General features: G+C 33.8%; 1 pseudogene across 1 annotated transcript; it reads left to right on the forward strand.

Annotated features, from left to right (window-relative positions):
* The first annotated feature begins 2,626 nt into the window (after positions 1 to 2,626).
* LOC308628596 (DNA-directed RNA polymerase III subunit RPC4-like) lies at positions 2,627 to 24,386 on the forward strand (annotated as a pseudogene). Its single transcript has 2 exons — positions 2,627 to 2,667; positions 23,077 to 24,386. The product of its transcript is annotated as a DNA-directed RNA polymerase III subunit RPC4-like (transcript).
* The last annotated feature ends 613 nt before the right edge of the window (positions 24,387 to 24,999 follow it).

Raw genomic sequence — 24,999 nt, forward strand, 5'->3', positions numbered from 1 at the left:
TCATTTCTTATGCTGTTCCAGTAATAAGATGTTCTAAGTTATAAATGATTTGGGGGAAATGTATACACAATTTAAATTGGGAAGACATTGTATATGTTTGGAGCTATTAATTAAAAGTTTGTGTATACTCACCAGAAAAATCTATCTGTGCCAATTTTATATTTGAGAAATCATTTGGTTATTGATAATAATTCTTTGGTATTCATGTTCATGTTTCCTATTTTTCTTGTGTAATCTTTGGCAAGCTTCACTGTCCTGTGAAATTTTATCTTTCATATATATTTCAAATTATATGTATATCATATATATTTCATATTATTTGGAATATAATTATTTATAGTATCCACTTTTTCATTGTATATGTGGTACTTAATGCACATATTTAAACATTATGTATAAAAACTTGCACCATTACATAGAACAAAATATGTATTTTACTTTAGTATTGCAGCAAGCTCTTTCATGGCCCTTACTAGGTAAAAATCTTTGGATATCTAGAAATATAGATTTATTTTTCACAGTTTTGAACTTCATACAATGAACTCATACATGTGCCTTTTGGGTTTGTCTTCTTTTACTCAATATTATGTCTGTAAGATTATTCATATTCTTGAGTATAGCAGTCATTCATACTTTTTTATTGTTGCATAATTTTCCATGGAATAAAATTATCATAATATATGTTAGTTTAAAGACCTTATCTGAAACCTCTGTTAACTGGATTGCTGTGGGTCTGTTTCTATTGCCTTTTATTTCACTTGACTTTTGCACACATTTTCTAGTTTCCTGCCCTTGCATGGTTATATTTGAGAGAGAGTATTTGTATGAAGTTTCTTCTCAGTTTGATGTTTAACTAAGTAACTATATATTCCTTATTTTCTTCCTCTTTCACTTCCTTTCTTATTTTCTTTCCTTCCTACCTTTTTGTTTTGTTTTTTTCAGATTTCAAAATGCTATTTGAGATATCTGACAAAATATGTACAATAGGAAAGGCTCATAAAGCCATATAGACATCAAGGGAAATAAAAGTTACAATTAAGGACTAAAATAAACCCAAAGATTATGTTTATAATTATGGTAAAACATGGTTTTATTTGATGGGACTGTCTCAAGGGTCCAGGAATAACTGAATTTTACCTAAGATCAGAGTAACACTATCTAAAAAATTAACAAGAAGAAAAATAAGAATATACAGAGTATTATTGCTGTAATCTAATCTTACATATTAGCATTTTTCTCTGGACAACTAATCTAATGCACAATCCTACTAATCAATACAAGTGAAAGTGAAATTAGATACATTGACTGAAACAAAATGTTTTAAGGATCAATAACATGACCCAGTAACTCTGGAAGTTTGAAGGTTGGCCTACATTTATTACTTTACTATTGAAATGTATCTGGTTTTATATAGTACTAGATGTGACATAATTTTGCTTATATTTGGTGTGTTGATTTGAATCTTCAGAACATGAAAAATGCATTATTATCATCCAACTCAATAGCAAAAAACAAGCAATCCTATTAAAAAATGGGTAGAGGATCTGAATAGATATTTTTCCAAAGAAAACATATGGATGGGAAAGAGGTACATGAAATGGTGCTTGACATCACTAGTCAGTGGAGAAATGCAAATCAAAACCACAGTGGGATATTACCTCACACAGTCAGATGGCTATAAGCAAAAAGACAAGAGAGGATGTAGACAAAAGGAAACACTTGTGCACTCTTTCTTGGAAATCTAATTGTTGCAGCCACTGTGGAAAACAGTATGGCAGTTCCTCACAACATGAAAACCAGAACTGCCATATGACTCAGAAATCCTACTTTTGGGTATTTATCTGAGGAAAAGAAAAACACTAATTTGAGAAAGATATCTACACCCCCATGTTCATTGGAGCATTATTTACAATAGACAAGACATGGAAGAAACCTAAATGTTCATCAAAGGATGAATGGATACAAAAATGTGGTATACATATATACAATGGCGTATTTTTCTACCATTAAAGAAGAAGGAAGTCTTGACATTTGTAACAATAATGGATGTACCTTGAGGGCATTACACTGAGTGAACTAAGTCAGATGGAGAAAAGGAAGTACTGTATGATCTCACATATATGTGGAATCTAAAAACAAACAAATGAACTCATAAATACAGAGAACAGATTAGTGGTTGCCAAGGGTGGGAGGTAAACACAATGGGTGAAGGTGATACATAAAAACATTCATTATAACCAAACCTCTTGGCTTTGTTCATATTATCTAATATGTTGCTCTTGCAAAATTATATTTGACAATAACCTAAACATTAGTATGAAACTTGTTCCCAGTTTGAAATTGAATTAAGTAATCTTAAATCTCCCTGTAAAAGAAAAGGCCAATATACTATAAAGACACTGTAATATATAAATTATATAATAGATAAAATGGTGTTTTAATGGTGTTTTTTCCCATTAGCAGCATGCATGTGAAAAGCATTTTCTACTGCAAGGAGTTTAAAGTTGTATTTACAAGCTGGTAATCATCATTCTCCTCCAATATAAAAACTCTTACATAAAATTTTGATATTTATACACAGTCATGATATTTTCATAGGAAAATTTGGTATTATCATAGTAAAAATATGGTTCTTCATGTTACTGATGCTCATCCCTCAGAACTCAGGTAAAACTCACGTCTTTTTTTTTTCTTTTTTTATTGAAGTAGAGTTGTTTACAATGTTGTGTTAGTTTCTGATATACAGCAAAGTGATTCAGTTATACATACATATTTTTTTCATATTCTTTTCCATTATGTTTTGTCACAGGATATTGAATATAGTTCCCTGTGCTATACAGTAGGACCTTGCTGTTTATCCATCCTGTATATTATAGTTTGCATCTGCTAATCCCAAACTCCCAATCCAACCCTCCCTTGCCCTCCTCCCCCTTGGCAACCATAACTCTGTTCTCTATGTCTGTGAGTCTGTTTCTGTTTAGTAGATACGTTCATTTGTGTACTATTTTAGATTCCACATATAAGGATGTCATATGGTATTTGTCTTTCTCTTCTGACTTACTTCATTTAGTATGATAATCTCTAGGTCCATGAAGATGAAAATGACATTCATTCTTTCTTATGACTGAGTAATATTCTATCGTAGGTAGTGGGTGGGCCAGAAGGTTTGTTTGTTTGTTTGTTTTTTCCATAAGATGGTTTTAGTAGCACTTAGTTGCCTTTAACTTCATTGGAAAAAAAATTTTAGATTGTATATGACAGTTGTAATATCAGTGTGCATTTAAAAAAAGATATCAAAATTGGTGAATTTTTGCATAGCCATTTTAATATTGAAGATGGAAGAAAAAAACATTTTCAGCATATTATGCTTTATTATTTCAAGAAAGGTAAAAATGTAACTGAAACACACAAAAAGATTTGTGCATTGTATGGATAAGGTGCTGTGGCTAACTGAATGTATCAAAAGTGGTCTGTGAAGTTTCGTGCTGGAGATTTCTCACTGGACGATGCTCCACGGTCGGGTAGACCAGTTGAATTTGATAGCAATCAAATCGAAACAATATTTGAGATCAATAAACATATACCACGTGGGAGAGAGCCGACATACTCAAGATATCCTAATCAAGTGTTGAAAATCATTTGCACCAGCTTGGTTATGTGAATCGCTTTGATGTTTGGGTTCCACATAAGTTAAGTGAAAAAAACCTTCTTAACAGTATTTCCACATGTAATTCTCTACTTAAACGTAAAAAAATGTTCCATTTTTAAAACAAATTGTGACAGGTGATGAAAAGTGGATACTGTACAATAATGTGGAACAGAAGAAATCGTGGGGCAAGCAAAATGAACAACCACCAACCACAACAAAGGCTGGTCTTCATCCAAAGAAAGTGATGTTGTGTATATGGTGAGATTGGAAGGGAGTCCTCTATTATGAGCTCCTTCCAAAAAACCGAAGGATTCATTCTAACAAGTATTGCTCCCAATAAGACTAACTGAAAGTGGCAGTCGACGAAAGGCATTCAGAATCAGTCAACAGAAAATGCTTAATCTTCCATCAGAATAATGCAAGACTGCATGTTTCTTTGATGACCAGGCAAAACGTGTTACAGCTTTGCTGGGAAGTTCTAATTCAACCACCATATTCACCAGACATTGCACTTTGAGATTTCCATTTGTTTCTGTCTTTACAAAATTCTCTTAATGGAAAAAATTTCAATTCCCTGGAAGACTGTAAAAGGCACCTGGAACAGTTCTTTGTTCAAAAAGATAAAAAAAGTTTTGAGAAGCTGGAATTATGAAGTTGCCTGAAAAATGGTAGAAGGTAATGGGACAAAAGGGTTAATATGTTGTTCAATAACGTTCTTGATGAAAATAAAAAATGTGTTCTTTATTTTTACTTAAAAACCAAAGGAACTTTTTGGCAAACCAATACAAAGCTCTACTTTTTAATTTATTAATTGTATGACTTTGGCCAATGGTCCTTCTGACTCAGACTCCAAATATGGAAAATGGTGATAAAACTCTCTTTGTCATATAACTGTGGGGAGAATTAAAAAAGATAATATATACAAAAAGCTTTGTCCAGTGCCTGGTGTGTAGAAGGCCTTAGTCACTGGTCTTTATTAACGTTCATAAAAATCACCTGTATAGTATCACTTTTGTCTAATTATTTCATTCATTTAAGATCTTCCATCATCTGGGGAGAGTTTTGAACCCTGTGCTTTAGGGCAAGACTATAAATATTATTATGCTAAGGAGCATTTTCATTACTGAAAGTGGTAAATTTCATAGAAACATAGTACAATCTTCAATTTTCAGGAAACAAAGTTGCTAAGTGCAGTGAAAATTTAAGCATTTGGAAATGCAGGCTATAAGTAACAAGCTTTGCCCCAGCAAGATATCTCAACTTTGCTAATTTGGTTTACACTGACCTACTGCCTTTGTTTTTCCTTTTCATTCTCTGTCATCAAACTGACAAACTCATTCAGACTCAGTATATTTTTCTGAAATTTATATATAATTATTTTAAAAAAACTTGGTGAAATATATTAGAATACATAACAAAAAGGCATAACTCCTGACAAAACTGTAGAAAACTAATGACAAACTCTTGGGGAAAATATATCAGATAAAGTCATTAGTCTTCTCAGCACTTCCCAAAATATTCTTATGTAGAATGATGCTGGCTTTAAGAACAAGTATCATGAGACTAGAAGATTTTGTAATGATATCTAAATTATTTGCTTAATTGTATAACTATACATTAACCTACTTCAACCATAAAATGATTATATCTTAATTATTTCATATTTAGATTGTTTGGATTCTATAGAGCTAATATGTTCTCTTTAGAATCTTCAATAACAAGCACTTAATATTCAAAGATATTACTTATAAAACGTTGTCTTTGGTAAAGGTTTTTCTCTAACATGCATTTAATTTATCCATGTGACTGCAATTATTGCCTTTGTGAAATCAGGCAACTTTTATGAGGGGTCCAAAGTAATCAATGCTTACACACCTTGAGTATTTTGATCTTTTGTTGGCCTTGGTTTTAAAGTATGAAATGTGGCTACCCAGCATCACTCATCAAGTGTGTACTTCATTTTTAATAACGTATTTCAATAACACTTATATGGCAGAGACTTATATTTCTTTCCTAATTACAACTGTTTTTGTTTTTTTTTTTGCATTTAGTAGAATATGTTGAGATTATTAAAAATGATGATGCTTTTTCAGCCTGCATCTTCGATCATGTGTGAAGACTGTCACAGGGGAATGAATAAATTATTTAATTAAAGTTGTTTTATGTAAACCACTTTTATGAATGACTTTTAATTCCTGAAAATAATACACGTTGTATGTATTTGCAAAAATTTTGCATACTAAATTAACTTATAATGGTCTTAGATCCTAGAGCATTGGAAATATTTTACAAAGGTTTAATGGGCATGAGCTCATGAAAGGTCACTAAATGGAGTCTACTTAATGCATATCTTAGGAAGTTTTTTTTTTTTACATTTCATATAGATCAACCCTGAAAGAGATAATTTTCCCTATGATTAGTCATGTAGAGTGAGTATAACTAAATTAAATGGATAAAAGCAGGTTATATTTACTCTCACATAATATTATCTCTACATAAATAGATAATCAATGTGTCCCAGAGTACTATACTTTTACTTTGTGAGGAAAAGATAATAAAAAGGCCTTCTCCATTCTCAACCTCCTCTCCTCTCCCCATAGTTTAGAAGCTGGTTATTTTTAAAGGGAGAAGCATGTGAATTGAGCAATTAAATGTCGACAGGAAACCATAATTTTAAAGTATAGTACTAGATATGCAACTCTGCAGAGTACATGGAATTATTTATTAAACATCAATCTCTTACTTGGCAAGTTTCAATATATAAACCATATGGTAAATAACGTACAGGCAAATAATAAGTTGCCATGTGGAGGAATATTATTGCTTCATTTGTTAATCATTAACTCAGTATTTATATACTAGACTCAAGTTTGAAATAGCATACGTATGATTCATATGTCATAAATTTTCTACTTTTACTTTAAAAAGATAGCACTTCTATCATGCTATTCTGTTACATTGAGTCAAGGTAAGTTTCACAGTCTTCTCAAAACAATGCTTCCAGAAAATTTTGCCAATGCATTGGGATTGGAATATAAAATACAATTTATCTAGGACAGTTTAAAATAAATCAACTACTGAGTTTATCTATTTCAAAGGGGAAATCAAATGCTTTAACTAATTATTTTACAGAATTAACTACCATAATTTTTTTTTGAATTGGAAATTGTGCACTAGTAAACATCATTACTATGTATCCCATAAGATGTAGTTTGTTAATTATTAGGAGGTAGTGTAGAGAGGGAAGAATTTTAAATTGTTGATTAATTAATTAATATCATCTCACCCCACCATGGAAAACTGTGTCACCTCTAAAATTACACATTGTATGTGCAATTTTAATTTGTTTCATGCAATGTAGATCTCATTAAGTTTTTTAAGGTAGAATTGGAAAACAATATTTGAGTACTAAATAAGATTAAATTTATTAGATAAAAATTCAGTTGTGGTTTCATACAAAATGGATATTTATTTACTGTGTGATAAATACTTAATTATGCCCTATATGATTGTTTAATACATCTGTGAATTCTAATTCAGGAGTGATTATGAAAATAACAAATTGAATTATTATTATGCCCTTGGAAAACATTTCAGGATAGAATCTTTGCTATTTAGTTATTTAGAGTAAACACATTTCCAACAGTGAGATTGCCTCTTTTTATACATTCCATACTTGGCCACTTATCTAATTTAAAATTATATGTATTGTAGACATACATGTACTGAATGTTTATTCTATAAGGTAGGAATAAAAACAGGCTTCATACTACAAAATTATAAAATGATACATGTTCTCTTTCTGTACTCACATTTCTGGTTGGAATTAAAGTTCAGAATATCAGTTTTTACTGTGAATCTCAGTAATTTTAAAAGGGTTTTTACTTTTAAAAATATAATTATATTAGAGGTACAATGTTAGTATTATATGATTTTTAAGATATTTGAACTTGAAGGCACCTATAGGATCATCTAGAAGTCCAACCAAAGGTCAAGATAAAATTGAGCTCTTTTTCTTTGCAAATCCTGTAAACTTCCTTTGAGAAAATATTTCTTTTCAAACTTTGTCTCTTTCAACTTGAAATTTTATTGCTCTGAACTTTTAAGATTCATCTTCTTGTAACAAAGTGGTAGGAGCTTTAAAAAAAATCAATAGCTGAAAAGAAACTCTAGAAAACCTCTTAAATACTCTTTAAAGTGAAATGGCAGCAAGTGTTCTGAATCTGAAGCAAAAGCAATAGAGCAAATAAAGCTTTGACTAATATAAACATGTTTTCTTTAAGAAAAAAAGTCCTTGTTTAGCTTTAAAAGCTAAGACAATGCCTGCAAAACCCTGTTCTTAAATCTTTGCACATAAATTAGATTAATTCATTATCATAATCTAAATATACCTATAGTCATCATCAGAAATACATATACTTATGTATCAGAATAATAGAAGGATATTTAGAAATGGAAGAGAAATAGCTGACTTTTTTTCAAAGTTTGGAGTCCAAAAGCTCAGTTTACATTTTATTTTCTCTGACATCTAAGATTCCTTCATTTCATTCACCCTTTGTTATGGCATAGAGAGAAAAGTTGGAAATAAACAGTGCTTTGATCTTATATGAGAAAACTCAGGAAACCAGGCCACCTGTAATTTAAGCTCCTTTTATTACCTTTCTTTTTTCTCTTTTTTAAAATGGAATCTCTATCCTTGATCAACTATGTGAGGTATGAAAAAGATGAGAAACGTTTTCCGAACTTCAGGCTCTGTGTTAGCTTCTCATTTAAGGTAGCTTTTTCATCTGCTTAAGACAGCAGGGAGTAAACTGTTTTTGACATGAGTTTCACATTATTAAGACGTTCCCCCCATCCATCCCCATAAGCATAGCTACACTGAGTGGAAAGAAACCAGTTTTATAAGGAAATTTGTTCCTTTCTAATGACAAATTTTGGTACACGGTAGTTTTTTTTTTTTTTTTTTCTATCACTTGTATTAGCTTTATTCAAGTAACTCAAGTTACTTCTGTGAATGTGAAAAGTAAAAAAATGTCATGGGATCTTGAATTCAGTGAAATATAAAATTCAGCTCAAAAATCACATATTTGTGCCAAAAATATGAGAGGCTTGAACTAAATGAAAAGACCCTGTGGTTTGTGTCACTACTAATGAAATTTACTGATGTTGCAATTCCTTCAGAAAGTTAGACCATGTTACTCAGAAGCTTATACAAAGCAAAAGATATAATCCTTTCAAGAACTCTGAACATATTAATTGTAAATAATATTCTGTACTCCTTCTAACATCTAGTTTATTTATAGCATCTACAAATCTGGGCTCACACTACAAGTGCTCAGCCTAGGCCTGGCAACCACTTTAACTAATGCATTCAGCAAATAACTTTAGCATTCTGTTCTCATTTCCCTGGTTATAAAATGAGAATATTAAACTTTGCCTTGAGTGTTGTAAAAATTAATTATTTAATGTTTATAAAGTTCCTTCCAGCTCCAAAGTAGAAAAGTCACAGACGTATTTCTTCTATTCACAATGGATGTTCTCATAAATGCAAATCAGGAAGGAAATGTTATTTTTAACTTTAACAAACATATAAAGGTCAGAATGAGAAATGGAGTCAAAGAAAAGATGAGGTAATGCATAATGTATATTTTAATTGTTAGAGTGAGTTTCCATGTTTTGTAATTTTTACCTCCAGCTATGAGAAATAACACAAATGTAAAGAATATGTAAAGATGGTCTAACATGCAGATGAGTATGGTTGGCCCTCCTTATCCACGGGTTTCAAATCTGCCAGGTTTCCAAGGTTCAGATTCAACCAACCTAGAATGGAAAATACTACATGACCTGGGGTTGGTTGAATCTGTGCATCTGGAACCTGTAGATAGGATAGGAAGGGCTGACTGGAACGTTCAAGGACTTTGGTATCCTCTGGCTTCCTGGAATCTAGCACCGCAGGAAAGGATAGAGAGAGATGACTGTGCTTACTTCTGTGAAACTAGAACCACTCAATGAAATCCGAATTAAATCAAGTCAGTAATACAACTTTACAATGTACACCTGTGCAATTTAGAATCTGTAAAAGGAGGGCAACAGGGGGCATGCTTATCTGGATCAGGCTTTGAATGCATTCGGTAAGTCGTGATTGGAGGGTAAATGTATGTTTTTTTTGTTGTTTTTTTTTTTTTTTTGGCGGTACGTGGGCCTCTCACTGTTGTGGCCTCTCCCGTTGTGGAGCGCAGGCTCTGGATGCGCAGCCTCAGCGGCCATGGTTCATGGGCCCAGCCACTCCATGGCATGTGGGATCTTCCCAGATGGGGGCACTAACCCGTGTACCCTGCATCGGCAGGCAGACTCTCAACCACTGGGCCACCAGGGAAACCCAAATGTATGGTTCTTGATGGTTCATTTGCTGGTCTAAAAGCTGTACTGATCAATGGCAATATATTTGTTCCTTTGTTCCTTTGTTTTGTTTATTTAAGTATGCTGAGAAAGAATAAGGACAATGAGGTGAATTTTAAATAAAACAATTTATTTAAAAAATTGTAGTCTCACTTGTTTGGTTTAGCAGTCCTCTATTCCTTTTTTCCCCAGTTTTATTGAGATATAATTGACATGTAACATTGTGTACATTTAAGGTGTACAACCTTATGATTTGATACATTGCAAAATGATTACCACAATAAGGCTAATTAAATCTACCACCTCACATATTTACTTTTTTATTTTTGTGTGAGTTATGAGAGCATTTAAGATCTACTCTCTCACAGTACTGATAACTGTAGTCACCATGCTGTAAATTAGATTCCCAGAACTTGTTCATCTTATAAATGGAAGTTTGTACACTTTGACAAACATCTCTCTATTGCTTTTATCAAGCAGTTGTACTAATGAACAGAAATATTTTGTTTGTATGTCCTTCCCAAAAATTTAGAAGGTAAGATGGTAACTTATGTTGGTCTTTTTGACTTTTTCCAAAAATGTTTTTTTTTGATATTCAAATGTTTGAAGAATAATCTTGAATTTGCATATATGTGTAAAAGGGTTGTGTTTCATAATTCTTTTATTACAGGTGGACAACACATTACTGATGTGGTTACAGAACATTAAATTTTTATTAATAATAATGAAAATACCTGGAATGTTTGTTCTCCAGATTTTGCATTGTATGTGTAAGTGTATGTAGTAGACAGAAAAGATATCATGCCACTAATTCAAATATTTTGGGTTAACATGGCTTAGAGGTTTAAAATTTAAATTTGTGATTAATTTTGAATATCTTATACCAATTGAAGTAAAGTAGTATTATGATACTCTTTCTTACTACTACATTATAGAGAGGAAAGTACATAAAACTGAACTAAAGAAAAAACTAAATACAATTTAAATTTTAATAGTTTTCCAATTCTAAAATATATTAGAAATCCTGAAAAACAATATATTGAATTAACATATGTACTTTGGCTATGCCAAAATTTGTTTGATGAGTTGATAAAAGTGTTAAACTTTCTTCTTCAACATTTTGATTGGTGAAATAGGGTTATGTTATCACATTGAACTTTTGGAGTCATAACTTTAAGAATAATCAATAATGTGAAGCCTGTAGTGTTAATCTCCTTGTTCTTTCAGAATGATTGATAGAAAGGGTTGGCTTTATAAAACACTAAGCTGTTCAGTTTTGGTACATGACAAATAGCATCAACATGATTATATCTGGAATAAGAAAATAAAATCCCTCCCGAAATCTTAAGATCTGTGCTAAATAAAACACTGGGAACCATTCAGCATTTTGTGTTCCTAAATAACTAAAATTTATTTAAGCAAAATTGATGAAAAAAGGGAATAATGGCAATTTAAAAAATCAGATTTAATTTTAAAGGCTATTGATCAACTATCCAGCTGTGAGCAACAAATACTCCCCACTTAGTAATTTTGCTAAATATCTTGCTTTATGCTTGGCCACTACCACATAAAAGTGCTTATGTTGGCAATAAAATTAAGGGAGGTTTAATTAAGCTGTATAAACAAATGTAAACATGGTATTGTAGTGTTGTAAAAAAATCAAGTTTTGTTTTGTTTTATTTTTCCCATCTAACCACGGTCTCCAAAAATGCCTAATAGAAGTACAGATATTTATATGAATTAAAAATTTAGTAAGCTCTTATTAACTGAGCCAGCTCTTTTTTTTCAAACCAAGTTATCTATTTGAAAACCAATTTACTTGTCTCATCTTTCTTTTATAAAGTCCAATAAGAAATAAGTAAAATTATATTTAAAATTTTAGACTTAAATGACAGAAACATAAATTAAAACCACCTGAAGTCCCCAGAATATAGTGTACTGCTTCTTTGATTAAACTCTAACCAATACATTAGGGATTTTCCTTTGGTAAGGTTTCTGTGTAAATATTAAATTAAATATTACATATTTGGCCATTTTTATTGAGTTGGTTTTTGAGATTGAGTATTAAAAAGTTTTTTATATATTTCAGATAAAATTTATTTATCCAATATATGCTTTGCAAAAATTTTCACCCAGTCAGTGGTTGACCTTTTCACTCTTTTAATAGTGCTTTTAAAGAGCAGACATTCTTATTTTCTCTCTCTCTGTCTTTCTCTATCTCTTTTTGTTGTTGTTGTTGTTGTTGTTGTTGAAAAATGGATTGTGCTTTTGGTGTCTTGGCTAAGAAATCTTTCCATAATCTAAAATTACAAAGATTTTCTTCTGTGTTTTTTCCTACAAGTTTTATAGCTTTAGGTTTTACATCTAGGTCTATGATCCACTGAGTTAATTTTGTAATAGTGTGAAATTTGGATTAAAGTTCGTATTTTTACAAATGATTATCCAAATGTTTGAGCATTGTTTGTGGAAAAGACTAGTCTTGCTCAATGTGTTACCATTTTGCCTTTAATAAAAATCAGTTGTCAAAGGTTTAAATACAAAGTTTGAAATAAGGTTGTGTGGGTCTATTTCTGGGTATTCTGTTCCATTGATCTTTTTATCTTGACATCACTATTACACTTTGATTACTGTAGCTTTATAATATGTGTCAAAATTAGGTTGTGTTAAACTTCCAACTCTGTTTTATTTCAATGTCATTTTGGTTATTTTAGAGATTTTAATTTCTGTATTTTGGCTGATTCTGAACTTTAGAGTTGGTTTTTCAATTTCTATAAAAATGCTTGTTGGGATTTTGATTGGGAATTCTATGTACAGATAAATCTGAGGAGAATTGACATTTTAAGAATACTTAGTCTTCCAACCCATGAAAAATCTGTTTCCATTTATTTTAATTTTTCTCAGCAATAATTTGTAGTTTTCGGTATATAGGTCATGCACATTCAAAAACATATTTTACCAGATTTATCCCTAAATGAACTATTTCGTAGTTTTGATGCTTTTGTAAATGGTATTTTTAAATTCAATGTAAGATTTTTATTATTATAAGAAATAGAAAAATAGTTCTGATTTTTATGTATTTCCTTGAAGATAATACCAGAAGACAGTGGTTATATAGGATATTAGAACAAGGGGAGTAATAATTTTACACATAGTGCAGGGAAGGACAAATATTTTTCCCTCTAACATCTGACTTCTTAGCCAAGAGCCCTCTAATGAAAAACAGATTAACAAGAGAAAAAGAAACAGACATTTATTAACATGTATACCTCATGCATGCATAGGAAATACCCAGGGAAAAATGAGTAACTCAAAGAGGTGGCTTAGAATTCAGGCTTAATTACCATCTTATTCTGGGAAGAGGAGGGGGGATGTAGGTCTCTTGAGCGAGAGGAAATGGTTTTTAGGAAAGTTGAATGAGCCCTTAGAAGAATAGATGAGAGATATGATAGTTTGTGACAAAGTTTGTATGGGTGTGGTATCAACTTCTAGCTGATGAGAAATCAATCTTTCTTGGTTGATGAAACTCCCAGGAGAGGATTTAAGACAACTTGAGTTATTTCTGGAGGATTTGTCTTTAGGCAGATAAGGAGAGTTCAGAGAAAGACTCTCCCTGCATTTGCTGGTTTTTAACTGCCTACAGCTCAAAATAATCAATATACCAAAGTGGCATATTTTGCTACCCTTCAACATCAGTGGGCTACAACTTACCCTGAACTGGAGAGCAGTAGAGCATGTCATTAGTCACTTACATGGGGGAAAAATTCTGCTGCTCTGAGGCTGGCCAGGCAGTTATGAGTTCTCCCAATGAGCAGAGCCATACTTGTCAGTAGTAGCCTTAATACTGAAAGATCAGTATGCCAGGAATAGGAATTGGAAACCAGGGGAAAAATGACTCTGATCAAATATAACATGAAAACCAAAGTATTAAGTAGAAGTGACAATGAAAACCATGCATATGAGCAGAGACTGAAAGGAAATGTGCAGAAAAATGAGTTATTTCACTCAGAATATGGACATATATGATGTGATTATTTTTCTAATTGTTAAGTATATTGCAATATTATTATAATAGTTTTATAAGAATGACAATAACAATGATAATATTGTTATGGTGATCTTGCTAAATAGTTTTACATGTTATGAGTGTTCACTTATGAGGAAAGATTCTGAGTGTGACAGGAACTAATAAATGTAGTCATTTATGAAACATTAGTTCTTCTGAAAAGTGGATTATTTTACATAACTCTGCTTTAATTGAATACATACCATATATTCAGAATCAAAAAAGAAGGTAGATGAAGAGTAAGGGGAAAAAAAAAAAAACAATCTATGAACAATTAGTATCAAAATGATATTCTCAAGTGCATGGAACATCCTTGAACTCTTTTTCCTAAGAAACGAAATTTTCACCTCAAATTTATTTAGATCAAAGGATACTTGGGTAAAGTAACTTTAGATTCTATCCCTGACTTTGATTTTCACTTTTAACTTTGTATATTCATGGTAATATTTGAAGGTACAGATTTTTTTAAATCCAAATAGATTAAAAACCTTGAAGTCACATCTCTGGAATAAATATCCTACAATTTTAAACACTCTGGGATTGCAATTTGAGTGCATTAAAATAATTCTGCTGTAAAATTAATGTTTTTACATATTTTATAGAGAGAACAAAATTTTATTAGATAATTTTACCTAAGATTAAAAGTAACATGCAATTAACAATGACAATGGAAATATCAAATGATAACTATCTCAAACTTATATGAATTTTAATGTCATTGTCTACACATTTTTCTTATTTATCTTGACATATTTCATTAATAGTATGAAATAAATTAGTGAAAAAGATAAAGCATTTTCATATAAAAGTAAAAGTATAAAATATACGTGAAACATATACTGTTGTGCAGAATTTTTCAATATTTATTTTACCAAGGCTGACAGCAAAATGAAAAATAAGAGATTTTGTGAAAATAGTCAGAATTTTTATATTCAGCCAAGAGAAACATGATAGTTGATTTTTTGTGTCTATTGTATTTTCAAGAGTGCTACAAATAGGATAGTAAAAAAGAAAAAAAGAAGAATTTTAAGAAGTCCAGTGAAATACAGAACTTTTTTTTTTCCTTATTGCTAGAATGCTTGGAAGTTATAACCAAAAGAGCTCTTGACCTCATGAGCACCTCTGTCTTTTATGAGAGCAAAAATATCTCAAGTGGCACAGTGCTTCTTTTTCTACCCCTGGTTTCATTAATTTAGATATACAGTAAATGTTCTTTTTCAGTGTTCTTGTTTGGTCATGTCAAAAGAGACTGTAATGTCTGTGAGATCACAGGGAAAATGATGAAGGGTCGGTGAAAGTGAAGTAAATCAGTTTCAGTATTGGCCTGTCAGTAGAGATGAATCAGGATACAGCAGCCTTCTCTTTTAAATATTTTTTCCAAAAAAAAAAAAAAAAAAGAGAATTTTATCCTTGAAGCAACTACTTTCTCCACCTTATCATTGATCTTATTCATTGTTACTGTAGAGTTACTGCTCAGGAAATTCTAGAAACTAAGTGTACATTTCAAATTTTTTTTAGTTAAATGTACTTGGCATATGTTTCAGTGGGAAAATCAGAGTGCTTGCACCCTTCCTCTTCCCTAAATTGATAAAAGTTTGGAAATGCATTATTTAATAAGCAAACTATACCCTCCATACAAAAAAAAAAAAAAAAAAAAAACTAGATAGATAACCTAACCATGATTAACTTGTTAGTTTTAGGTAAAAGAAAATAGCAAGAAAAATCAACCTCTAAATTTTACTCTTAGCTTTAATTGGCTAAATAATAGAAAATATGTTTTTATTTCCTTCAACTAGCTCTACAATTCTGTTGTCATTCTCTTTGTTTTCTGTTGTTAGCGCTAACCCAAGAAGAAGATATAAAATAAACAAATCTAGGTTCCTAACCTCTTACCAAAGTTTATTAAATCTCTCAAAATTAACAACCAGGTTGTGATCAAATTAATAAGCTAAAAAGAATATGTGGACTTTCGTTTTTCAAAAGGAAGCATTTTGAGAAAATATACATTACAAAATAGTTGCTGAGTGATTTGTTTCTTAAAGAAATATGTTTTTTGTACTTTGTCACTGATTTACATCTTTGCATACTTCAATTTTTTTCTAGATTTATTGAGGTATAATTGACAGTTAAACATTGTATATGGTTAAGTGTACAACTTGATTTGATATGCATATATATTGTAAAATATTCACCACTATTTTGCTAATTAACATACTCATAACTCACATAGTTACTATTTTCTTACTTTTTGTGTGTGGTGATCTAAAGATCTACCCTCTTAGCAGATTTCAAGGATACAGTACTATATTGTTAATATAGTCACATCATTGTCCATTAGATCTCCAGGACTAATCTTCTTTCATAACTGAAACTTTGTAGATTTGCTTACTTTTTAATCTGTCAAAAAATTTTTTTTAAGAATTTTTAAATTTTTCTTAGGCCAGGGGAGTAAGATAGCTATATGAAATGGGAACTTTAAAACTTAATCAGGCTTCATTGGCCTTCTATGTGCTAAAGATTTTACATACAATGGTCTTTACTAAAAGGCTAACTACATGACAAGATGGAAGAGATTCATAGTTATAATCACACTGATAAAAATTCTATTTTTGGCTTTATTTTACATAAGAAGTCCAATTCATAAGATTTAATTAAATTGTCCCATGTTTTACTTTAATGTTTGAAATTTTCCAAGTGTGTAATGATAGTGATCATTTGACATAAAGAAGAAAGAGTCTTTTTACTGGGAGCTGTTCTAAAAAAATGCAAACCAATTTCTCAGAAGAGTAAAGAATCTGACTAGTAGTAAAAAGTCTGCCCTGCTGAAACCATGCTAATTAGTAATTACTTCACCCATCTAATGCTATCTTAACTCCAAAACACTGAAGCGGATTGACTCTAAAAAAAGAAAAAAAAAGTGAATTAAATAAGAATGTACTCACCACTCATTTTAATTCTATTGGATTTGGAGAATTGATTTATGGCAATTTTGAGCAATTGCCCAATTTAAGGGGAATTATTTCAGATAGTGTTCACTGTAATTTTAAAGTTTCTGTCTTTTTTAGAGGTTACTACATCACTGATAGCTGAAATTTTTCTCAGAGCTGTTCCATTGCAAATAAACAATTTGAGCTTCACTTTATTATTTATAACTCAGTGATGTCAGGAACAATGAAAGAGATATTCATCTACTTGGCAGATTTCATAGAAACATGCATTTATGAAATACTGATGTTATATCTGTACTGTATAATGGCAATATGTACTCAAGAATAACCTATTTGGAAGACTATTGTATTATAATCTCAGTCCTCTGGGGAGTTATTTAATCAAAATAGCTCTGCTTAAGTGCACTACAAGAGGAGACATGAAAAAAATGTCAGAGGATCAAGGAGAGACAAAGGACTAGAAATTGTAATACTAAAAGTAATTTAGTGCCTTGAGGAATGGTAATTTTTTTTTTCTTGAAGTGGAAAAAGCACTGATAAGTCAGGAATGTCAGAGCTCCAACTGAGATCTTGGTGAATGGCAAAATAAATTCTCATACCCATGAACAACTAAACACCTAGATAAAAAGTGTTAAGTGAAAATGGAAATGTAAGTCACACTGTGCTTCTTAATAATCAGTGTTAGTGAAACACTAATTGGTATCATATAATTATAAGCAACCATATTGAATCTTATTCCTCTACCTTCTTAACTCTTTTTTCTACAGCACAACTTCAAATAGGCTTTCCAGTTATTCTATGAGCTAAATTCTAGCAATCCTCATGAGTTATAATAAAGAGTTAAAGAACATAGTGTCCCTGAATAATAAATCATGTATTAAGATATACAGTCTTATCTTACTGTAGAAATCTATGGTAATTACTCTACTAATGAGTACTATGTGTTTAACTAGTATGACTAATTATCTTAAACTTTGATTATTGAGAATAAAACAATATAGGAGGCACAGAATGTTATAGAGAATTTTACTTCTATTTATTTTTTTTTGTGTGTGAATTAATTGTCACCTTTCTCCACTGTAAATGCATCATGTCAAAGTTGACTCCAAACTATCTTTACAGGGTTTTCCTCCTGTAATCCAATACCAGTGATTTTTTCCTCCTCTTTGGTAGTCAGTGCTGTGGCATTATACAATTATTGATATTACCATATTAATCTTTTTCAAAGCATTCCAGCTTATAGTACATGACCATGCATGACCATCTTCTTAAAATTTGTCATCTGCTTCAAATTAATCAAGGATAATACCTTGTTGACCTTCTCTGTCTCTAGCATTAACCATTATTACTGAGCAATATATTTCTACTAATAACTCAGGATACTATTGGTAGTTGGTGGGTTATAAAACATAAATTATGAATACAAATTTGATCCTGCATTTCTGTCAGGGCTTAGTTGATTGGTGTTTGCAAAACCACTTGCTTCAGTATGTTTCATATATTCTCCCACCTTTGCTCTGTGTTCAAGAGCATTACCCACCTTACATGTCGATTAGTGCGTAGCCAGTGTTTCAACCAAGCATGATTCAAAACTTACCTCTTATGAGATCGTCTCACAAGCATGGATGGTCCTCTTTATGACAAAAGCCACCTAGCACTAATGTACTCCTTTTAGATATACTTTCATATTTAATTGTTTTCAGGAAGACTTATCATTTAATTCAAAGTGATTTTAAATGTCAGTGATAATGATTAGTAATGGATAGCATTTTTGAGCATTAGCTAATTTCCAGACACTGTGTTAAGTGTTCTATATGAAATATCTCATTTAATGCAGTAACACTAAGAGGTAAGTATAGCAGGATAGCTTTATTAATTTTTGGCAGATAACATAGAACTGGGATCTAAATCATGTTTTGGAATACCATAGTTGTTGGCCTCTAGGAAGAAATTTGAGCTCAGTTCAAATATTATTCTCTCTAAGAGGCCTTCCCTAACGACTCTATACAAATACCATCTCTGCCATTATCACAGCCTGTCTTTTTTGGCACATGGTAGCTACAACCTACCTACCTATGGTCAGTGAAATGTGGTTGAATTTTCTATTTATCACTTCTCAGTGGGAGAGTCTAAAACCAGTGTGAGGTTGACTTAATCCCTGTTTCCTTGCCATATTGGCAGGCAATGTGTCTGATGGTGGAGGGTCCATCAGGTCCTAGAGTGAGGAAATGTGGATCAGAGCCCCTAGTCAATGTGATAAATAAAACTTTATTAGAAGTCACCACGGTGTTGGGGATTCTTTTTAGAAATAAGAGGCTGATTGTACACTATTAATTCATGTATTCATTCAATCAACAAACATTTTTGTGTACCTGTTATGAATTAGGAACTGTTCAAAGCACTAAGAAAATTATAGTAATCAAAACAAAAACCCATGCTTCTTTGAAGCTTGTTTTCAGGGAAAAGACAGATAATAAGGAAAAACAAACCAACAACAACAAAAAAAGAAAACTTTTTTTTAACTGTCTGTTAATGGTGATATAGTGCTGTGGGAAAAAATGTGAACTTGTAATAGGGAGTGATGCAGGTTAAACTGTGTGTTCAAGGAGTTAGTTGCTGATAGAGTGATATTTGGCCAAAGGGCTGAAAGATTAAAGGAAGCCTGGCGTATAGTTATATTGAAGCACTTTTCCAGGAAAAAGGGACAAACTTCTGTCACTAAAGAACAGTAAGGAGGCTTAACATTTGTGACAAAGGGGAAGTACAATGAAGGCAAGACCATAGAGGCAGAAGAGGGTGTTGTGGGCTCTTCAGTTTTCATGTGTCATAACTCTCTCACTGTGAACAGTGCATGGTTGTTGAATAAATGAAAGAACAATCTCCATAATGATAAGATTTAAGTATTCCACTTCATTCTATCACAAACCAAAAGAAAAACTCAGTTGAACTCACCAGGTCTACATCAAACAAATGTACTATTAACAAGTATTTGCAAAGGTAGGTATATTCTAATAACACCTCTCATTGGTTCAAAACCTTATTGAAAGAAAATTGAAAAAAAATAGTGATATTTATAAAAATGTGTTTCATTAGTTTTAACTTAGTCACCTATGATAAAGAACCACTGGCTAATGTTTTAGTTACAGGAATAGATTTTTTCCCCCAAATAGCTTCCAAAAAGTATCTTTACAAAAATTGTCCTAGAAGAAAAATGAGATTATTGATAAACATTTTGTACCAAACAACCCATGATTATTCTTAAAAGTAGCCAGCTATGCTTTGAGATATTTTCTTTCATGATTCTTAACATCTTTGTTGCAGTTATCTAATATTGTGTAACAAAACATACCCAAACTTTGTTTATTATTTACTCACAACGTGTGAGTAGGAAATTTGAGCTGAATTCAAGTGAGAGTTCCTTCTACTTGTTTTTGAGTCCTCAGATGGAATGGCTCCTGATTTTCCAGATGCCCTTTCATCCTCTAGATGCTAGACTGGTCCTTTTTAAATGATTGTAGAAGCATTCAGAAGTTGCTGTTTAGAGACAATTCTCCACGAATCCCTCACATTTCTACATGGCTAGGCATTTATGGACAATTTAGGAATGTTTGTATAAGGGGTTATAGCAAGCTAGTACTGTGTTATCAGGGAAAACTTTCTTATATTCCAAAGTAATAAATACAATGTCTCCTTTGGAGCAAAGTTTAGGCAAGATTTTTAGCATCACCTTATGGGATTGGGGGGTTCAAAGCTGGACACAGATTAGCTGTGTGTTCAGAATTCACCTAGGCCCATGTTGAATCACCCCTGTGGGACTTGGAAGGTAAAAGAGCTCAGTGAGAGCATGAAGTTCAAGCTGCCTGCTACACTAGAAGTTATAAACTGTGCAAAACCATTTGGTCTGGTTGTCTCCTTACTGACTAAGTCTGTGGAAGTGTGACAAGTTGACCTAGCAGCACCTTGCAGTTTAGGGACTACTTGATTGCAAGCTTTTCCAAATAGTAGACTTGAAAATAAAAGCAGTGTCACTTTTGCCACATTATATTGGTCAAAGCATGTCCCAGGGCCATACCAGATTCAAGCCTTGAGGGATTAGACTCCGTGCTTTGATGGGAGGAGTGACAAAGACACATTAGAAAGGAATATGTATAATTGTAGAATTCTCACTTTCCTCTGTGTATCTTGTAACCTCTTGTTCATAATTTTTATCTCTTTGAATCTTTAAACTCATAACTCCTTCAATTTATATTTATTCTCCTAATCTTCTCTTCATCTCTGTCTAATCTGCTATAAGCAAGTTCACTGAGATTTCCAGCTTTTTACAGAAGTATAACAAATACATAAAAATGTGCATAAATCACAAGTATAAACAGCTTGATACATTTTCACAAATTACCAACAGCCTTGTAACTAGAACCTAGATCAAGAAAGAAAATATCACCAGCATTCTCAAAACCTCCCTTATGCTCCTACCAAGTCACTACATACTCCCCAAGGATAAGCAATAGTTTTGCTTGTTTTTGAACTTTATGTATGAATGGAATCATATGTATGTATTCTTTTGTGTCTGTCTAACTTAGTTCTACATCACGTTTGTTAGAATCATCTATGTTATGATTCAGTTCACATTCTCTGAACACAATGCTAATATGTTAGAAAATAATATCTAAAAGTTAAGATTTTTAAAAATGTATTTTTAAAATTTAGAACACACTAATAAATAATTTATATCAAATAAGAAAGAACCCATATTTGAAATTAGAAAATATTTATACTTAAATATGTAAATATTATTACTTCTCAAAACTTATGAGATGAAGATAAATTGTTATTATATGAGAATTTAAATATGATAATATATAAGAAAAGAAAAATAGCAGCCAATTAAGTAGCTAAGCATCAAACTTGACAATTAGTATACGATTAATAAAATATCCCCCAAACAACTATAGAAAGGAAAAGAAAAAGGGTAGAAATAATATAGACATACAGACATAAAATTGTTAAGATTGTCAGAGACAAGTTTACTTTTTCTCTTCAAAGATTAATACATTTTAAAATATCTACCAAAATTAATGAAAACAATTTTGATTAGTTACAAAAATGTCCCAGATCCTATATGCTTCCCTGTAACTACTCCTTTGATAACATAACACTGTAACTTCAAAAGAGTTGTACCTTATTTCCTGAATCTTTTACTTTTCAAAATTATTTTTTGTGTGTGTGTGGTACGCTGGCCTCTCGCTGTTGTGGCCACTCCCATTGTGGAGCACAGGCTCCAGATGCACAGGCTCAGCGGCCATGGCTCACGGGTCCAGCCGCTCCGCGTCATGTGGGATCCTCCCGGACCGGGGCACGAACCCGTGTCCCCTGCATCGGCAGGCAGACTCTCAACCACTGTGCCACCAGGGAAGCCCCTCCTGAATCTTTTAATGTGGGCTGGCTTTGTGACTTGCTATGGTCAATAGAGTGTGAAAGAAGTGCCAGTATTCCATTTCCAAACAAGACGTCAAGAGTCCTTTAGTGCCTATGTTCTCTTTTTCCTCTGACTCCACTTTGAGAACAAGTAAATGCCAGCTAACTTGCTAAAGAATAAGAAACCAACTGGGGAAGAGCTTAGTCCTCCTTATTGAGTCCAGCCAGTACAAACAGAACCACCTAGTTGTCTGCTGCTAATCACAGATGTGCACGTGGGTATCTCTAGGTCCTTGGAGACCAGATGCTCCACTAGCCAACACACAGACATATGAACTTAAAAGAGCTTATTGTTTTAAGCATATAGGTTTTGTGGTTGTTGGTTACACAACATTATGGTAGCAGTAGATAACCACACAGAACCCATTATAATAACATATTATGTATTTTCAAAGAATATATTTTATAAGTTAAAAAACCTCTTCTTAATTTTAATAATGTTGGTAAGTAATCACCAAGCAATACGAATTATAGAAATAAAATAATTTATATTTTTATCTTTTTTTTTTTAATAAGATGAAAAGATACTCAACTTAACCCAGGTTAAGTTTAAAAAAGTGTTGTGGACTTCCGCCCTGGCACCAAGGCCCGGCTGCAGGTCGCCTAGGAGGTGAAGTCGCGGTGCCCGTGGTGCAGAGCTCCAGCCCCAGTGCACTGGGGCAACATGAAGAAAATGCCTCAGGTGAGCCCAGCACCCCGGGAGGGCCCCGACCTTTCCTCTCTGGGGCATGGGGGTCTTTTCCTGTTGAGGCCTGTGCCTCCCCTCACCCCGGGGCCACCTTCCCTCCATCCACTCCAGGGACCTCACCCTCAGGGAGTCAAGAAGAAAACCTTCATCCCAAATATCAGTCGTAAGATCAAGGAAGAGCCCAAGGAAGAAGTAACCATCAAGAAGGAAAAGCGTGAAAGGGATACAGACCGACAGCGAGAGGGCCATGGACAGGGCGGGGGGTGCCCAGAAGTGTTCTGGTCCAACTCCATCTTTGAGCAGGGCCCAGCTGAAATGATGAAGAAAAAGGGGAACTGGGCTAAGACTGTGGATGTGTCGCACATGGGGCCCTCTCACAATATCAACATCAAAAGGGACAAGAGGGAGACAGATGAAGAAACAAAACAGATCCTGTGCACGCTGGAGAAGGATGATTTCATTGATGACCCTGGGCTGAGGAATGAGGCTCGAAATATGCCTGTGCAGCTGCTTCTGGCTCACTCGGGTTGGCTTTTTAAGGAAGAGAATGAAGAACCAGATGTTAAAACTTGGCTCAAGGAAGAGGGCATGGAGGTGGGAGGGGCCTGCTGTGAAAGTGAAAGATGAGCCACGAGATGAGGAGGAGGAGGCCAAGACGAAGGCTCCCCCCAGAGCAGCCAGGAAGACCCCCGGCCTCCCGAAGGATAAGTCTGTGGCAGAGCTTTCAGGAAGCTGAGCCTCATGCAGGAGGAAGAGCTGCTGTTCCTGCAGCTGCAAGACCAGCTCCCCGGCCAGCTGCCTACTCTGGACGTCGAGCCTACCAAATCAGCCGTGCAGAGAGAGGACGGACAGATGGTGGTTATAAAGCAGGAGAAAGACCGGGAAACCAGGCTGGTAGAGAATGCTTGTACCCTGACCAAGGTTCAGGTTGGCAATCTACTCATCCGCAAGTCGGGGAAAGTGCAGCGCCTCCTGGGCAAGGTGAGTCTGGACGTGATGATGGGGACCGCCTGCTCTTTGCTGCTGTCCTGTCTGTAGGACTTGGAGACAGTAGGATGGGTGACACGACAGTCCTGGGACATGTAAAGCACAAACTTGTATGCTCTCCCAATTTTGAATCCCTGTTGGATCACAAACACCGGTAAAATAAGCAGACGGAGGATGGTGGTGGCCGTGCTAACAGCGGCTGCTGCCTGCTCCAGACGTTGTGATCTAAAATCTGTTCGACCCAAAAGGGGCCTGTTTAGCCCACCTACTCCAGCCACTGTCTCCGTTTTGTCCACAGGGCTCACATGGCTCCCTCCCACAGCAGCTGTGAACAGCGTGAAGACCTTCCCACAGCACCAAAACGGCTTGCTGCTGGGTGTCTTGTCCCTGCTACATTTTTTTTTTTTTTTTTTTTTTGCGGTACGTGGGCCTCTCACTGTTGTGGCCTCTCCTGTTGCGGAGCACAGGCTCTGGACGCGCAGGCTCAGCGGCCATGGCTCATGGGCCCAGCCGCTCCGCGGCATGTGGGATCTTCCTGGACCGAGGCACGAACCCATGTCCCCTGCATCGGCAGGCAGACTCTCAACCACTGCGCCACCAGGGAAGCCTTCCTGCTACTTATTTTTATAGTTATGTTTTGGCTCTTCAACTGACTGCATCCTCCCCAGGTGGAGAGGGGACGGTCTGTGGGAAAGGACAGGCTCCTTCTCTTGGTAACGTCTTGGTTCTCAGGGAAGAAAATGGAAGGATGGCTGCTGCTGCTTTTGCTCCCTCCTTCCGAGAGGCGGCG

Source organism: Mesoplodon bidens, assembly GCF_964165515.1.
Source record: "Mesoplodon bidens genome assembly, chromosome: 1".
Classification (NCBI taxonomy): Eukaryota; Metazoa; Chordata; class Mammalia; order Artiodactyla; family Ziphiidae; genus Mesoplodon; species Mesoplodon bidens.